This window comes from Lampris incognitus, chromosome 3 (genome assembly GCF_029633865.1).
Source record: "Lampris incognitus isolate fLamInc1 chromosome 3, fLamInc1.hap2, whole genome shotgun sequence".
In the NCBI taxonomy this organism is placed as follows: domain Eukaryota; kingdom Metazoa; phylum Chordata; class Actinopteri; order Lampriformes; family Lampridae; genus Lampris; species Lampris incognitus.
Window position 1 is genome coordinate 41704725 of NC_079213.1, and position 15901 is coordinate 41720625.

Here is a 15901-nt window from a genome sequence, read left to right on the forward strand (position 1 = left end):
TTCTCACTCATTCAGTTTCACATGAACACATCACACTCTTCTCCCCCATTCAGCGTCACATGAACACATCGCACTCTTCTCCCCCATTCAGCGTCACATGAACGCATCACACTCTTCTCACTCATTCAGCGTCACATGAACACATCACTCTCTTCTCCCCCATTCAGCTTCACATGAACACATGACAATCTTCTCCCCCATTCAGCTTCACATGAACACATCACAATCTCCTCCCCCATTCAGCGTCACATGAACACATCACACTCTTCTCCCCCATTCAGCGTCACTTGAACACATCACACTCTTCTCCCCCATTCAGCTTCACATGAACACATCACACTCTTCTCCCCTTTCAGCTTCACATGAACACATCACACTCTTCTCCCCTTTCAGCTTCACATGAACACATCACACTCTTCTCCCCTATTCAGCGTCACATGAACACATCACACTCTTCTCCCCTATTCAGCGTCACATGAACACATCACACTCTTCTCCCCTCATTCAGTGTCACATGAACACATCACCCTCTTCTCCCCCATTAAGGTTCACATGAGCAAATCAGCCTCTTCTCCCCCATTCAGCTTCACATGAACACATCACACCCTTCTCCCCCTCATTCAGCATCACAAAACACATCACACTCTTCTCCCCCATTCAGCGTCACATGAACAAATCACACTCTTCTCCCCTATTGAGCGTCGCATGAACACATCACACTCTTCTCCCCCTCATTCAGCTTCACATGAACACATCACAATCTTCTCCCCCATTCAGCTTCACATGAACACATCACAATCTTCTCCCCCATTCAGCTTCACATGAACACATCACACTCTTCTCCCCCATTCAGCTTCACATGAACACATCACACTCTTCTCCCCCATTCAGCTTCACATGAACACATCACACTCTTCTCCCCCATTCAGCTTCACATGAACACATCACACTCTTCTCCCCCATTCAGCGTCACATGAACACATCACACTCTTCCCCCTCCATTCAGCTTCACATGAACACATCACACTCTTCTCCCCCATTCAGCTTCACATGAACACATCACACTCTTCTACATCATTCAGCGTCACATGAACACATCACACTCTTCTCCCCCCTTCACATGAACACATCACACCCTTCTCCCCCATTCAGCATCACTTGAACACATCACACTCTTCTCCCCCTCATTCAGCATCACAAAACACATCACACTTTTTTCCCCCATTCAGCTTCACATGAACACATCACACTCTTCTCCCCCATTCAGCTTCACATGAACACATCACACTCTTCTCCCCCATTCAGCTTCACATGAACACATCACACCCTTCTCCCCCTCATTCAGCATCACAAAACACATCACACTCTTCTCCCCCATTCAGCGTCACATGAACACATCACACTCTTCTCTCCCCCATTCAGCTTCACATGAACACATCACACTCTTCTCCCCGATTCAGCTTCACATGAACACATCACACTCTTCTCCCCCCTTCACATGAACACATCACACCCTTCTCCCCCATTCAGCATCACATGAAAACATCATACTCTTCTCCCCCATTCACCTTCACTTGAACACATCACAGTCTTCTCCCCCTCATTCAGCTTCACATGAACACATCACACTCTTCTCCCCCATTCTCCTTCACATGAACACATCTCACTCTTCTCCCCCTTTTAGCTTCACATGAACACATCACACTCTTCTCCCCCATTCACCTTCACTTGAACACATCACACTCTTCTCCCCCATTCAGCTTCACATGAACACATCACACTCTTCTCCCCCATTCAGCTTCACATGAACACATCACGCTCTTCTCCCCCATTTAGTTTCACATGAACACATCACACTCTTCCCCCCCATTCACCTTCACTTGAACACATCACACTCTTCTCCCCCATTCAGCGTCACATGAACACATCACACGCTTCTCCCCCATTCAGCTTCACATGAACACATCACACTCTTCTACCCCATTCAGCTTCACATGAACACATCACACTCTTCTCCCCCATTCAGGTTCACATGAACACATCACACCCTTCTCCCCCATTCACCTTCACATGAACACATCACACCCTTCTCCCCCATTCACCTACGCATGAACACATCACATTCTTCTCCACCATTTATCTTCATATGAACACATCACACTCTTCTACCCCATTCAGCGTCACATGAACACATCATACTCTTCTCCCCCATTCACCCTCACATGAAAACATCACACCCTTCTCCCCCATTCACCTTCGCATGAACACATCACACTCTTCTCCCCCATTTATCTTCATATGAACACATCACACTCTTCTACCCCATTCAGCGTCACATGAACACATAACACTCTTCTCCCCCATTCAGCTTTACATGAACACATCACACCCTTCTGCCCCATTCACCTTCACATGAACACATCACACCCTTCTCCCCCATTCACCTTCACATGAACACATCACACTCTTCTCCCCCATTTATCTTCATATGAACACATCACACTCTTCTACCCCATTCAGCGTCACATGAACACATCACACTCTTCTCCCCCATTCAGCGTCACATGAACACATCACACTCTTCTCCCCCATTCAGCTTCACATGAACACATCACAATCTTCTCCCCCATTCAGCTTCACATGAACACATCACAATCTTCTCCCCCATTCAGCTTCACATGAACACATCACAATCTTCTCTCCCATTCAGCGTCACATGAACACATCACAATCTTCTCCCCCATTCAGCTTCACATGAACACATCACACTCTTCTCCCCCATTCAGCTTCACATGAACACATCACACTCTTCTCCCCCATTCAGCTTCACATGAACACATCACACTCTTCTCCCCCATTCAGCTTCACATGAACACATCACACTCTTCTCCCCCATTCAGCTTCACATGAACACATCACACTCTTCTCCCCCATTCAGCGTCACATGAACACATCACACTCTTCTCCCCCATTCAGCTTCACATGAACACATCACACTCTTCTCCCCCATTCAGCTTCACATGAACACATCACACTCTTCTACATCATTCAGCGTCACATGAACACATCACACTCTTCTCCCCCATTCAGCTTCACATGAACACATCACACTCTTCTCCCCCATTCAGCTTCACATGAACACATCACACTCTTCTCCCCCATTCAGCGTCACATGAACACATCACACTCTTCTACCCCATTCAGCGTCACATGAACACATCACACTTTTCTACCTCATTCAGCTTCACATGAACACATCACACTCTTCTCCCCCATTCAGCTTCATATGAACACATCACACTGTTCTCCCCCATTCAGCGTCACATGAACAAATCACACTCTTCTCCCCTATTCAGCGTCGCATGAACACATCACAATCTTCTCTCCCATTCAGCGTCACATGAACACATCACACTCTTCTCCCCCATTCACCTTCACTTGAACACATCACACTCTTCTCCCCCTCATTCAGCATCACAAAACACATCACACTCTTCTCCCCCATTCAGCGTCTAATGAATACATCACACTTTTTTCCCCCATTCAGCTTCACATGAACACATCACACTCTTCTCCCCCATTCAGCTTCACATGAACACATCACACTCTTCTCCCCCATTCAGCTTCACATGAACACATCACACCCTTCTCCCCCTCATTCAGCATCACAAAACACATCACACTCTTCTCCCCCATTCAGCGTCACATGAACACATCACACTCTTCTCTCCCCCATTCAGCTTCACATGAACACATCACACTCTTCTCCCCGATTCAGCTTCACATGAACACATCACACTCTTCTCCCCCCTTCACATGAACACATCACACCCTTCTCCCCCATTCAGCATCACATGAAAACATCACACTCTTCTCCCCCATTCACCTTCACTTGAACACATCACAGTCTTCTCCCCCTCATTCAGCTTCACATGAACACATCACACTCTTCTCCCCCATTCTCCTTCACATGAACACATCTCACTCTTCTCCCCCTTTTAGCTTCACATGAACACATCACACTCTTCTCCCCCATTCACCTTCACTTGAACACATCACATTCTTCTCCCCCATTCAGCTTCACATGAACACATCACACTCTTCTCCCCCATTCAGCTTCACATGAACACATCACGCTCTTCTCCCCCATTTAGTTTCACATGAACACATCACACTCTTCCCCCCCATTCACCTTCACTTGAACACATCACACTCTTCTCCCCCATTCAGCGTCACATGAACACATCACACGCTTCTCCCCCATTCAGCTTCAGATGAACACATCACACTCTTCTCCCCCATTCTGCTTCACATGACCACATCACACGCTTCTCCCCCATTCAGCTTCACATGAACACATCACACTCTTCTACCCCATTCAGCGTCACATGAACACATCACACTCTTCTCCCCCATTCAGGTTCACATGAACACATCACACCCTTCTCCCCCATTCACCTTCACATGAACACATCACACTCTTCTCCCCGATTCACCCTCACATGAACACATCACACCCTTCTCCCCCATTCACCTATGCATGAACACATCACATTCTTCTCCCCCATTTATCTTCATATGAACACATCACACTCTTCTACCCCATTCAGCGTCACATGAACACATCATACTCTTCTCCCCCATTCACCCTCACATGAAAACATCACACCCTTCTCCCCCATTCACCTTCGCATGAACACATCACACTCTTCTCCCCCATTTATCTTCATATGAACACATCACACTCTTCTACCCCATTCAGCGTCACATGAACACATAACACTCTTCTCCCCCATTCAGCTTTACATGAACACATCACACCCTTCTGCCCCATTCACCTTCACATGAACACATCACACCCTTCTCCCCCATTCACCTTCACATGAACACATCACACTCTTCTCCCCCATTTATCTTCATATGAACACATCACACTCTTCTACCCCATTCAGCGTCACATGAACACATCACACTCTTCTCCCCCATTCAGCGTCACATGAACACATCACACTCTTCTCCCCCATTCAGCTTCACATGAACACATCACAATCTTCTCTCCCATTCAGCTTCATATGAACACATCACAATCTTCTCCCCCATTCAGCTTCACATGAACACATCACAATCTTCTCCCCCATTCAGCTTCACATGAACACATCACAATCTTCTCTCCCATTCAGCGTCACATGAACACATCACAATCTTCTCCCCCATTCAGCTTCACATGAACACATCACACTCTTCTCCCCCATTCAGCTTCACATGAACACATCACACTCTTCTCCCCCATTCAGCTTCACATGAACACATCACACTCTTCTCCCCCATTCAGCTTCACATGAACACATCACACTCTTCTCCCCCATTCAGCTTCACATGAACACATCACACTCTTCTCCCCCATTCAGCGTCACATGAACACATCACACTCTTCTACCCCATTCAGCGTCACATGAACACATCACACTTTTCTCCCTCATTCAGCTTCACATGAACACATCACACTCTTCTCCCCCATTCAGCTTCATATGAACACATCACACTGTTCTCCCCCATTCACCCTCACATGAAAACATCACACCCTTCTCCCCCATTCACCTTCGCATGAACACATCACACTCTTCTCCCCCATTTATCTTCATATGAACACATCACACTCTTCTACCCCATTCAGCGTCACATGAACACATAGCACTCTTCTCCCCCATTCAGCTTTACATGAACACATCACACCCTTCTGCCCCATTCACCTTCACATGAACACATCACACCCTTCTCCCCCATTCACCTTCACATGAACACATCACACTCTTCTCCCCCATTTATCTTCATATGAACACATCACACTCTTCTACCCCATTCAGCGTCACATGAACACATCACACTCTTCTCCCCCATTCAGCGTCACATGAACACATCACACTCTTCTCCCCCATTCAGCTTCACATGAACACATCACAATCTTCTCTCCCATTCAGCTTCATATGAACACATCACAATCTTCTCCCCCATTCAGCTTCACATGAACACATCACAATCTTCTCCCCCATTCAGCTTCACATGAACACATCACAATCTTCTCTCCCATTCAGCGTCACATGAACACATCACAATCTTCTCCCCCATTCAGCTTCACATGAACACATCACACTCTTCTCCCCCATTCAGCTTCACATGAACACATCACACTCTTCTCCCCCATTCAGCTTCACATGAACACATCACACTCTTCTCCCCCATTCAGCTTCACATGAACACATCACACTCTTCTCCCCCATTCAGCGTCACATGAACACATCACACTCTTCTCCCCCATTCAGCTTCACATGAACACATCACACTCTTCTCCCCCATTCAGCTTCACATGAACACATCACACTCTTCTACATCATTCAGCGTCACATGAACACATCACACTCTTCTCCCCCATTAAGCTTCACATGAACACATCACACTCTTCTCCCCCATTCAGCTTCACATGAACACATCACACTCTTCTCCCCCATTCAGCTTCACATGAACACATCACACTCTTCTACATCATTCAGCGTCACATGAACACATCACACTCTTCTCTCCCATTCAGCTTCACATGAACACATCACACTCTTCTCCCCCATTCAGCGTCACATGAACACATCACACTCTTCTACCCCATTCAGCGTCACATGAACACATCACACTTTTCTCCCTCATTCAGCTTCACATGAACACATCACACTGTTCTCCCCCATTCAGCGTCACATGAACAAATCACACTCTTCTCCCCTATTCAGCGTCGCATGAACACATCACACTCTTCTCCCCTATTCAGTGTCACATGAACACATCACACTCTTCTCCCCCCTTCACATGAACACATCACACCCTTCTCCCCCTCATTCAGCATCACAAAACACATCACAATCTTCTCCCCCATTCAGCTTCAAATGAACACATCACACTCTTCTCCCCAATTCAGCTTCACATGAACACATCACACTGTTCTCCCCCATTCAGCTTCACTTGAACAAATCACACTCTTCTCCCCTATTCAGCGTCGCATGAACACATCACACTCTTCTCCCCTCATTCAGCTTCACATGAACATATCACACTCTTCTCCCTCACACATGAACACATCACACTCTTCTCCCCCATTCAGCGTCACATGAACACATCACACTCTTCTCTCCCCCATTCAGCGTCACATGAACACATCACACTCTTCTCCCCCTTTCAACGTCACTTGAACACATCACACTCTTCTCCCCCATTCAGCTTCACATGAACACATCACACCATTCTCCCCCATTCAGCTTCACATTAAAACATCACACTCTTCTCCCCCCTTCACATGAACACATCACACCCTTCTCCCCCATTCAGCATCACATGAACACATCACACTCTTCTCCCCCATTCACCTTCACTTGAACACATCACACTCTTCTCCCCCTCATTCAGCTTCACATGAACACATCACACCCTTCTCCCCCATTCAGCGTCACATGAACACATCACACTCTTCTCCCCCATTCACCTTCACCTGAACACATCACACTCTTCTCCCCCATTCAGCGTCACATGAACACATCACACTCTTCTCCCCCAATCAGCGTCACATGAACACATCACACTCTTCTCTCCCCCATTCAGCTTCACATGAACACATCACACTCTTCTCCCCTATTCAGCGTCACATGAACACATCACACCCTTCTCCCCCATTCACCTTCACCTGAACACATCACACTCTTCTCCCCCATTCACCTTCACCTGAACACTTCACACTCTTCTCCCCCATTCAGCGTCACATGAACACATCACACTCTTCTCCCCCATTCAGCGTCACATGAACACATCACACTCTTCTCCCCCATTCAGCATCACCTGAACACATCACACTCTTCTCCCCCATTCAGCTTCACATGAACACATCACACTCTTCTCCCCTATTCAGCGTCACCTGAACACATCACACTCTTCTCTCCCCCATTCAGCTTCACATGAACACATCACACTCTTCTCACCCACATTCAGCTTCACATGAACATATCACAGTATTCTCCCCCATTCACCTTCAGTTGAACACATCACACTCTTCTGCCCCTCATTCAGCTTCACATGAACACATCACACTCTTCTACCCCATTCAGCGTCACATGAACACATCACACTCTTCTCCCCTATTAAGCGTCACATGAACACATCACACTCTTCTCTCCCACATTCACCTTCACATGAACACATCACACACTTCTCTCCCACATTCACCTTCACCTGAACACTTCACACTCTTCTCCCCCATTCAGCGTCACATGAATACATCACACTGTTCTCCCCCATTCAGCTTCACATGAACACATCACACTGTTCTCCCCCTCATTCAGCATCACAAAACACATCCCACTCTTCTCCCCCATTCAGCGTCACATGAACACATCACACTCTTCTCTCCCCCATTCAGCTTCACATGAACACATCACACTCTTCTCCCCGATTCACCCTCACATGAACACATCACACCCTTCTCCCCCATTCACCCTCACATGAACACATCACACTCTTCTCCCCCATTCACCTTCACATGAACACATCACACTCTTCTCCTCCATTCAGCTTCACATGAACACATCACACTCTTCTCCCCCATTCAGCGTCACATGAACACATCACACTCTTCTCCCCCATGCAGCGTCACATGAACACATCACGCTCTTCACCCCCATTCAGCGTCACATGAACACATCACGCCCTTCTCCCCCATTCAGCGTCACATGAACACATCACACCCTTCTCCCACATTCACCTTCACATGAACACATCACACTGTTCTCCCCCATTCACCTTCACATGAACACATCACACTCTTCTCTCCCCCATTCAGCTTCACATGAACACATCACACTCTTCTCCCCTTTTCACCTTCACTTGAACACATCACACTCTTCTCCCCCATTCAGCTTCATATGAACACATCACACTCTTCTCCCTCATTCAGCGTCACATGAACAAATCACACTCTTCTCCCCTATTCAGCGTCGCATGAACACATCACACTCTTCTCCCCCATTCAGCTTCACCTGAACACATCACACCCTTCTCCCCCTCATTCAGCATCACAAAACACATCACACTCTTCTCCACCATTCAGCTTCACATGAACACATCACACTCTTCTCCCCTATTCAGCGTCGCATGAACACATCACACTCTTCTCCCCTCATTCAGCTTCACATGAACATATCACACTCTTCTCCCCCTTTCAACGTCACTTGAACACATCACACTCTTCTCCCCCATTTAGTTTCACATGAACACATCACACTCTTCCCCCCCATTCACCTTCACTTGAACACATCACACTCTTCTCCCCCATTCAGCTTCACATGAACACATCACACTCTTCTCCCCCATTCAGCTTCACATGAACACATCACGCTCTTCTCCCCCATTTAGTTTCACATGAACACATCACACTCTTCCCCCCCATTCACCTTCACTTGAACACATCACACGCTTCTCCCCCATTCAGCTTCAGATGAACACATCACACTCTTCTCCCCCATTCAGCTTCACATGACCACATCACACTCTTCTCCCCCATTCTCCTTCACATGAACACATCTCACTCTTCTCCCCCTTTTAGCTTCACATGAACACATCACACTCTTCTCCCCCATTCACCTTCACTTGAACACATCACACTCTTCTCCCCCATTCAGCTTCACATGAACACATCACACTCTTCTCCCCCATTCAGTTTCACATGAACACATCACGCTCTTCTCCCCCATTTAGTTTCACATGAACACATCACACTCTTCCCCCCCATTCACCTTCACTTGAACACATCACACGCTTCTCCCCCATTCAGCTTCAGATGAACACATCACACTCTTCTCCCCCATTCAGCTTCACATGACCACATCACACGCTTCTCCCCCATTCAGCTTCACATGAACACATCACACTCTTCTCCCCCATGCAGCGTCATATGAACACATCACACTCTTCTCCCCCAATCAGCGTCACATGAACACATCACACTCTTCTCCCCCATTCATCGTCACATGAACACATCACACTCTTCTCCCCCATTCAGGTTCACATGAACACATCACACCCTTCTCCCCCATTCACCTTCACATGAACACATCACACTCTTCTCCCCGATTCACCCTCACATGAACACATCACACCCTTCTCCCCCATTCACCTACGCATGAACACATCACACTCTTCTCCCCCATTTATCTTCATATGAACACATCACACTCTTCTACCCCATTCAGCGTCACATGAACACATCACACTCTTCTCCCCCATTCAGCGTCATAAGAACACATCACGCCCTTCTCCCCCATTCAGCGTCACATGAACACATCACACACTCTTCTACATCATTCAGCGTCACAAGAACACATCACACTCTTCTTCCCCATTCAGCTTCACATGAACACATCACAGTCTTCTCTCCCATTCAGCGTCACATGAACACATCACACTCTTCTCCCCCATTCAGCTTCACATGAACACATCACACTCTTCTCCCCCATTCACCTTCACTTGAACACATCACACTCTTCTCCCCCTCATTCAGCATCACAAAACACATCACACTCTTCTCCCCCATTCAGCGTCACATGAATACATCACACTTTTTTCCCCCATTCAGCTTCACATGAACACATCACACCCTTCTCCCCCTCATTCAGCATCACAAAACACATCACACTCTTCTCCCCCATTCAGCGTCACATGAACACATCACACCCTTCTCCCCCTCATTCAGCATCACAAAACACATCACACTCTTCTCTCCCCCATTCAGCTTCACATGAACACATCACACTCTTCTCCCCGATTCAGCTTCACATGAACACATCACACTCTTCTCCCCCCTTCACATGAACACATCACACCCTTCTCCCCCATTCAGCTTCACATGAAAACATCACACTCTTCTCCCCCTTACTCAGCCTCACATGAACACATCACACCCTTCTCCCCCATTCAGCTTCAAATGAACACATCACACTCTTCTCCCCCATTCACCTTCACATGAAAATATCACACTCTTCTCCCCCATTCACCTTCAGTTGAACACATCACACTCTTCTCCCCCTAATTCAGCATCACAAAACACATCCCACTCTTCTCCCCCATTCAGCGTCACATGAACACATCACACTCTTCTGCCCCCTTCACATGAACACATCACACTCTTCTCCCCGATTCACCCTCACATGAACACATCACACTCTTCTCCCCGATTCACCCTCACATGAACACATCACACCCTTCTCCCCCATTCACCCTCACATGAACACATCACACTCTTCTCCCCCATTCACCCTCACATGAACACATCACACTCTTCTCCCCCATTCAGCTTCACATGAACACATCACACCCTTCTCCCCCTCATTCAGCATCACAAAACACATCATACTCTTCTCCCCCATTCAGCTTCACATGAACACATCACACTCTTCTCCCCCATTCAGCTTCATATGAACACATCACACTGTTCTCCCCCATTCAGCTTCACTTAAACAAATCACACTCTTCTCCCCCTTTCAACGTCACTTGAACAAATCACACCATTCTCCCCCATTCAGCTTCACATGAAAACATCACACTCTTCTCCCCCCTTCACATGAACACATCACACCCTTCTCCCCCATTCAGCATCACATGAACACATCACACTCTTCTCCCCCATTCACCTTCACTTGAACACATCACAGTCTTCTCCCCCTCATTCAGCTTCACATGAACACATCACACTCTTCTCCCCCATTCTCCTTCACATGAACACATCTCACTCTTCTCCCCCTTTTAGCTTCACATGAACACATCACACTCTTCTCCCCCATTCACCTTCACTTGAACACATCACACTCTTCTCCCCCATTCAGCTTCACATGAACACATCACACTCTTCTCCCCCATTCAGCTTCACATGAACACATCACGCTCTTCTCCCCCATTTAGTTTCACATGAACACATCACACTCTTCCCCCCCATTCACCTTCACTTGAACACATCACACTCTTCTCCCCCATTCAGCTTCAGATGAACACATCACACTCTTCTCCCCCATTCAGCTTCACATGACCACATCACACGCTTCTCCCCCATTCAGCTTCACATGACCACATCACACGCTTCTCCCCCATTCAGCGTCATATGAACACATCACACTCTTCTCCCCCAATCAGCGTCACATGAACACATCACACTCTTCTCCCCCATTCAGGTTCACATGAACACATCACACCCTTCTCCCCCATTCACCTTCACATGAACACATCACACCCTTCTCCCCCATTCACCTACGCATGAACACATCACACTCTTCTCCCCCATTTATCTTCATATGAACACATCACACTCTTCTACCCCATTCAGCGTCACATGAACACATCATACTCTTCTCCCCCATTCACCCTCACATGAAAACATCACACCCTTCTCCCCCATTCACCTTCACATGAACACATCACACTCTTCTACCCCATTTATCTTCATATGAACACATCACACTCTTCTACCCCATTCAGCGTCACATGAACACATAACACTCTTCTCCCCCATTCAGCTTCACATGAACACATCACACCCTTCTCCCTCATTCACCTTCACATGAACACATCACACTCTTCTCCCCCATTTATCTTCATATGAACACATCACACTCTTCTCCCCCATTCACCTTCACATGAAAATATCACACTATTCTACCCCATTCAGCGTCACATGAACACATCACGCCCTTCTCCCCCATTCAGCGTCACATGAACACATCACACTCTTCTCCCCCATTCAGCTTCACATGAACACATCACAATCTTCTCTCCCATTCAGCGTCACATGAACACATCACACTCTTCTCCCCCATTCAGCTTCACATGAACACATCACACTCTTCTCCCCCATTCACCTTCACTTGAACACATCACACTCTTCTCCCCCTCATTCAGCATCACAAAACACATCACACTCTTCTCCCCCATTCACCTTCACTTGAACACATCACACTCTTCTCCCCCTCATTCAGCATCACAAAACACATCACACTCTTCTACCCTATTCAGTGTCACATGAACACATCACACTCTTCTCCCCCATTCAGCTTCACATGAACACATCACACCCTTCTCCCCCTCATTCAGCATCACAAAACACATCACACTCTTCTCCCCCATTCAGCGTCACATGAACACATCCCACTCTTCTCTCCCCCATTCAGCTTCACATGAACACATCACACTCTTCTCCCCGATTCAGCTTCACATGAACACATCACACTCTTCTCCCCCCTTCACATGAACACATCACACCCTTCTCCCCCCTTCAGCTTCAAATGAACACATCACACTCTTCTCCCCCATTCACCTTCACATGAAAATATCACACTCTTCTCCCCCATTCACCTTCAGTTGAACACATCACACTCTTCTCCCCCTCATTCAGCATCACAAAACACATCCCACTCTTCTCCCCCATTCAGCGTCACATGAACACATCACACTCTTCTCTCCCCCATTCAGCTTCACATGAACACATCACACTCTTCTGCCCCCTTCACATGAACACATCACACTCTTCTCCCCGATTCACCCTCACATGAACACATCACACTCTTCTCCCCGATTCACCCTCACATGAACACATCACACCCTTCTCCCCCATTCACCCTCACATGAACACATCACACTCTTTTCCCCGATTCACCCTCACATGAACACATCACACCCTTCTCCCCCATTCACCTTCACATGAACACATCACACTCTTCTCCTCCATTCAACGTCACATGAACACATCACACTCTTCTCCCCCATTCACCTTCACATGAACACATCACGCTCTTCTCCCCCATTTAGTTTCACATGAACACATCACACTCTTCCCCCCCATTCACCTTCACTTGAACACATCACACTCTTCTCCCCCATTCAGCGTCACATGAACACATCACACGCTTCTCCCCCATTCAGCATCACATGAACACATCACACTCTTCTCCCCCATTCAGCTTCACATGAACACATCACACCCTTCTCCCCCTCATTCAGCATCACAAAACACATCACACTCTTCTCCCCCATTCAGCTTCACATGAACACATCACACTCTTCTCCCCCATTCACCTTCACATTAACACATCACACTCTTCTCCCCCATTCAGCATCACATGAACACATCACACTCTTCTCCCCCATTCAGCTTCACATGAACACATCACACCCTTCTCCCCCTCATTCAGCATCACAAAACACATCACACTCTTCTCCCCCATTCAGCTTCACATGAACACATCACACTCTTCTCCCCCATTCAGCTTCATATGAACACATCACACTGTTCTCCCCCATTCAGCTTCACTTAAACAAATCACACTCTTCTCCCTCATTCAGCGTCACATGAACAAATCACACTCTTCTACCCCATTCAGCGTCACAAGAACAAATCACGCCCTTCTCCCCCATTCAGCGTCACATGAACACATCACACACTCTTCTCCCCCATTCAGCTTCACATGAACACATCACACTCTTCTCCCCCATTCACCTTCACTTGAACACATCACACTCTTCTCCCCCTCATTCAGCATCACAAAACACATCACACTCTTCTCCCCCATTCAGCGTCACATGAATACATCACACTTTTTTCCCCCATTCAGCTTCACATGAACACATCACACTCTTCTACCCTATTCAGTGTCACATGAACACATCACACTCTTCTCCCCCATTCAGCTTCACATGAACACATCACACCCTTCTCCCCCTCATTCAGCATCACAAAACACATCACACTCTTCTCCCCCATTCAGCGTCACATGAACACATCCCACTCTTCTCTCCCCCATTCAGCTTCACATGAACACATCACACTCTTCTCCCCGATTCAGCTTCACATGAACACATCACATTCTTCTCCCCCCTTCACATGAACACATCACACCCTTCTCCCCCATTCAGCTTCACATGAAAACATCACACTCTTCTCCCCCTTACTCAACCTCACATGAACACATCACACCCTTCTCCCCCATTCAGCTTCAAATGAACACATCACACTCTTCTCCCCCATTCACCTTCACATGAAAATATCACACTCTTCTCCCCCATTCACCTTTAGTTGAACACATCACACTCTTCTCCCCCTCATTCAGCATCACAAAACACATCCCACTCTTCTCCCCCATTCAGCGTCACATGAACACATCACACTCTTCTCTCCCCCATTCAGCTTCACATGAACACATCACACTCTTCTGCCCCCTTCACATGAACACATCACACTCTTCTCCCCGATTCACCCTCACATGAACACATCACACTCTTCTCCCCGATTCACCCTCACATGAACACATCACACCCTTCTCCCCCATTCACCCTTACATGAACACATCACACTCTTCTCCCCCATTCACCTTCACATGAACACATCACACTCTTCTCCCCCATTCAGCTTCACATGAACACATCACACTCTTCTCCCCCATTCAGCGTCACATGAACACATCACACTCTTCTCCCCCATGCAGCGTCACATGAACACATCACACTCTTCCCCCCCATTCACCTTCACTTGAACACATCACACTCTTCTCCCCCATTCACCCTCACATGAACACATCACACTCTTCTCCCCGATTCACCCTCACATGAACACATCACACCCTTCTCCCCCATTCACCCTCACATGAACACATCACACTCTTCTCCCCCATTCACCTTCACATGAACACATCACACTCTTCTCCTCCATTCAGCGTCACACGAACACATCACACTCTTCTCCCCCATGCAGCGTCACATGAACACATCACGCTCTTCTCCCCCATTCAGCGTCACATGAACACATCACACCCTTCTCCCACATTCACCTTCACAT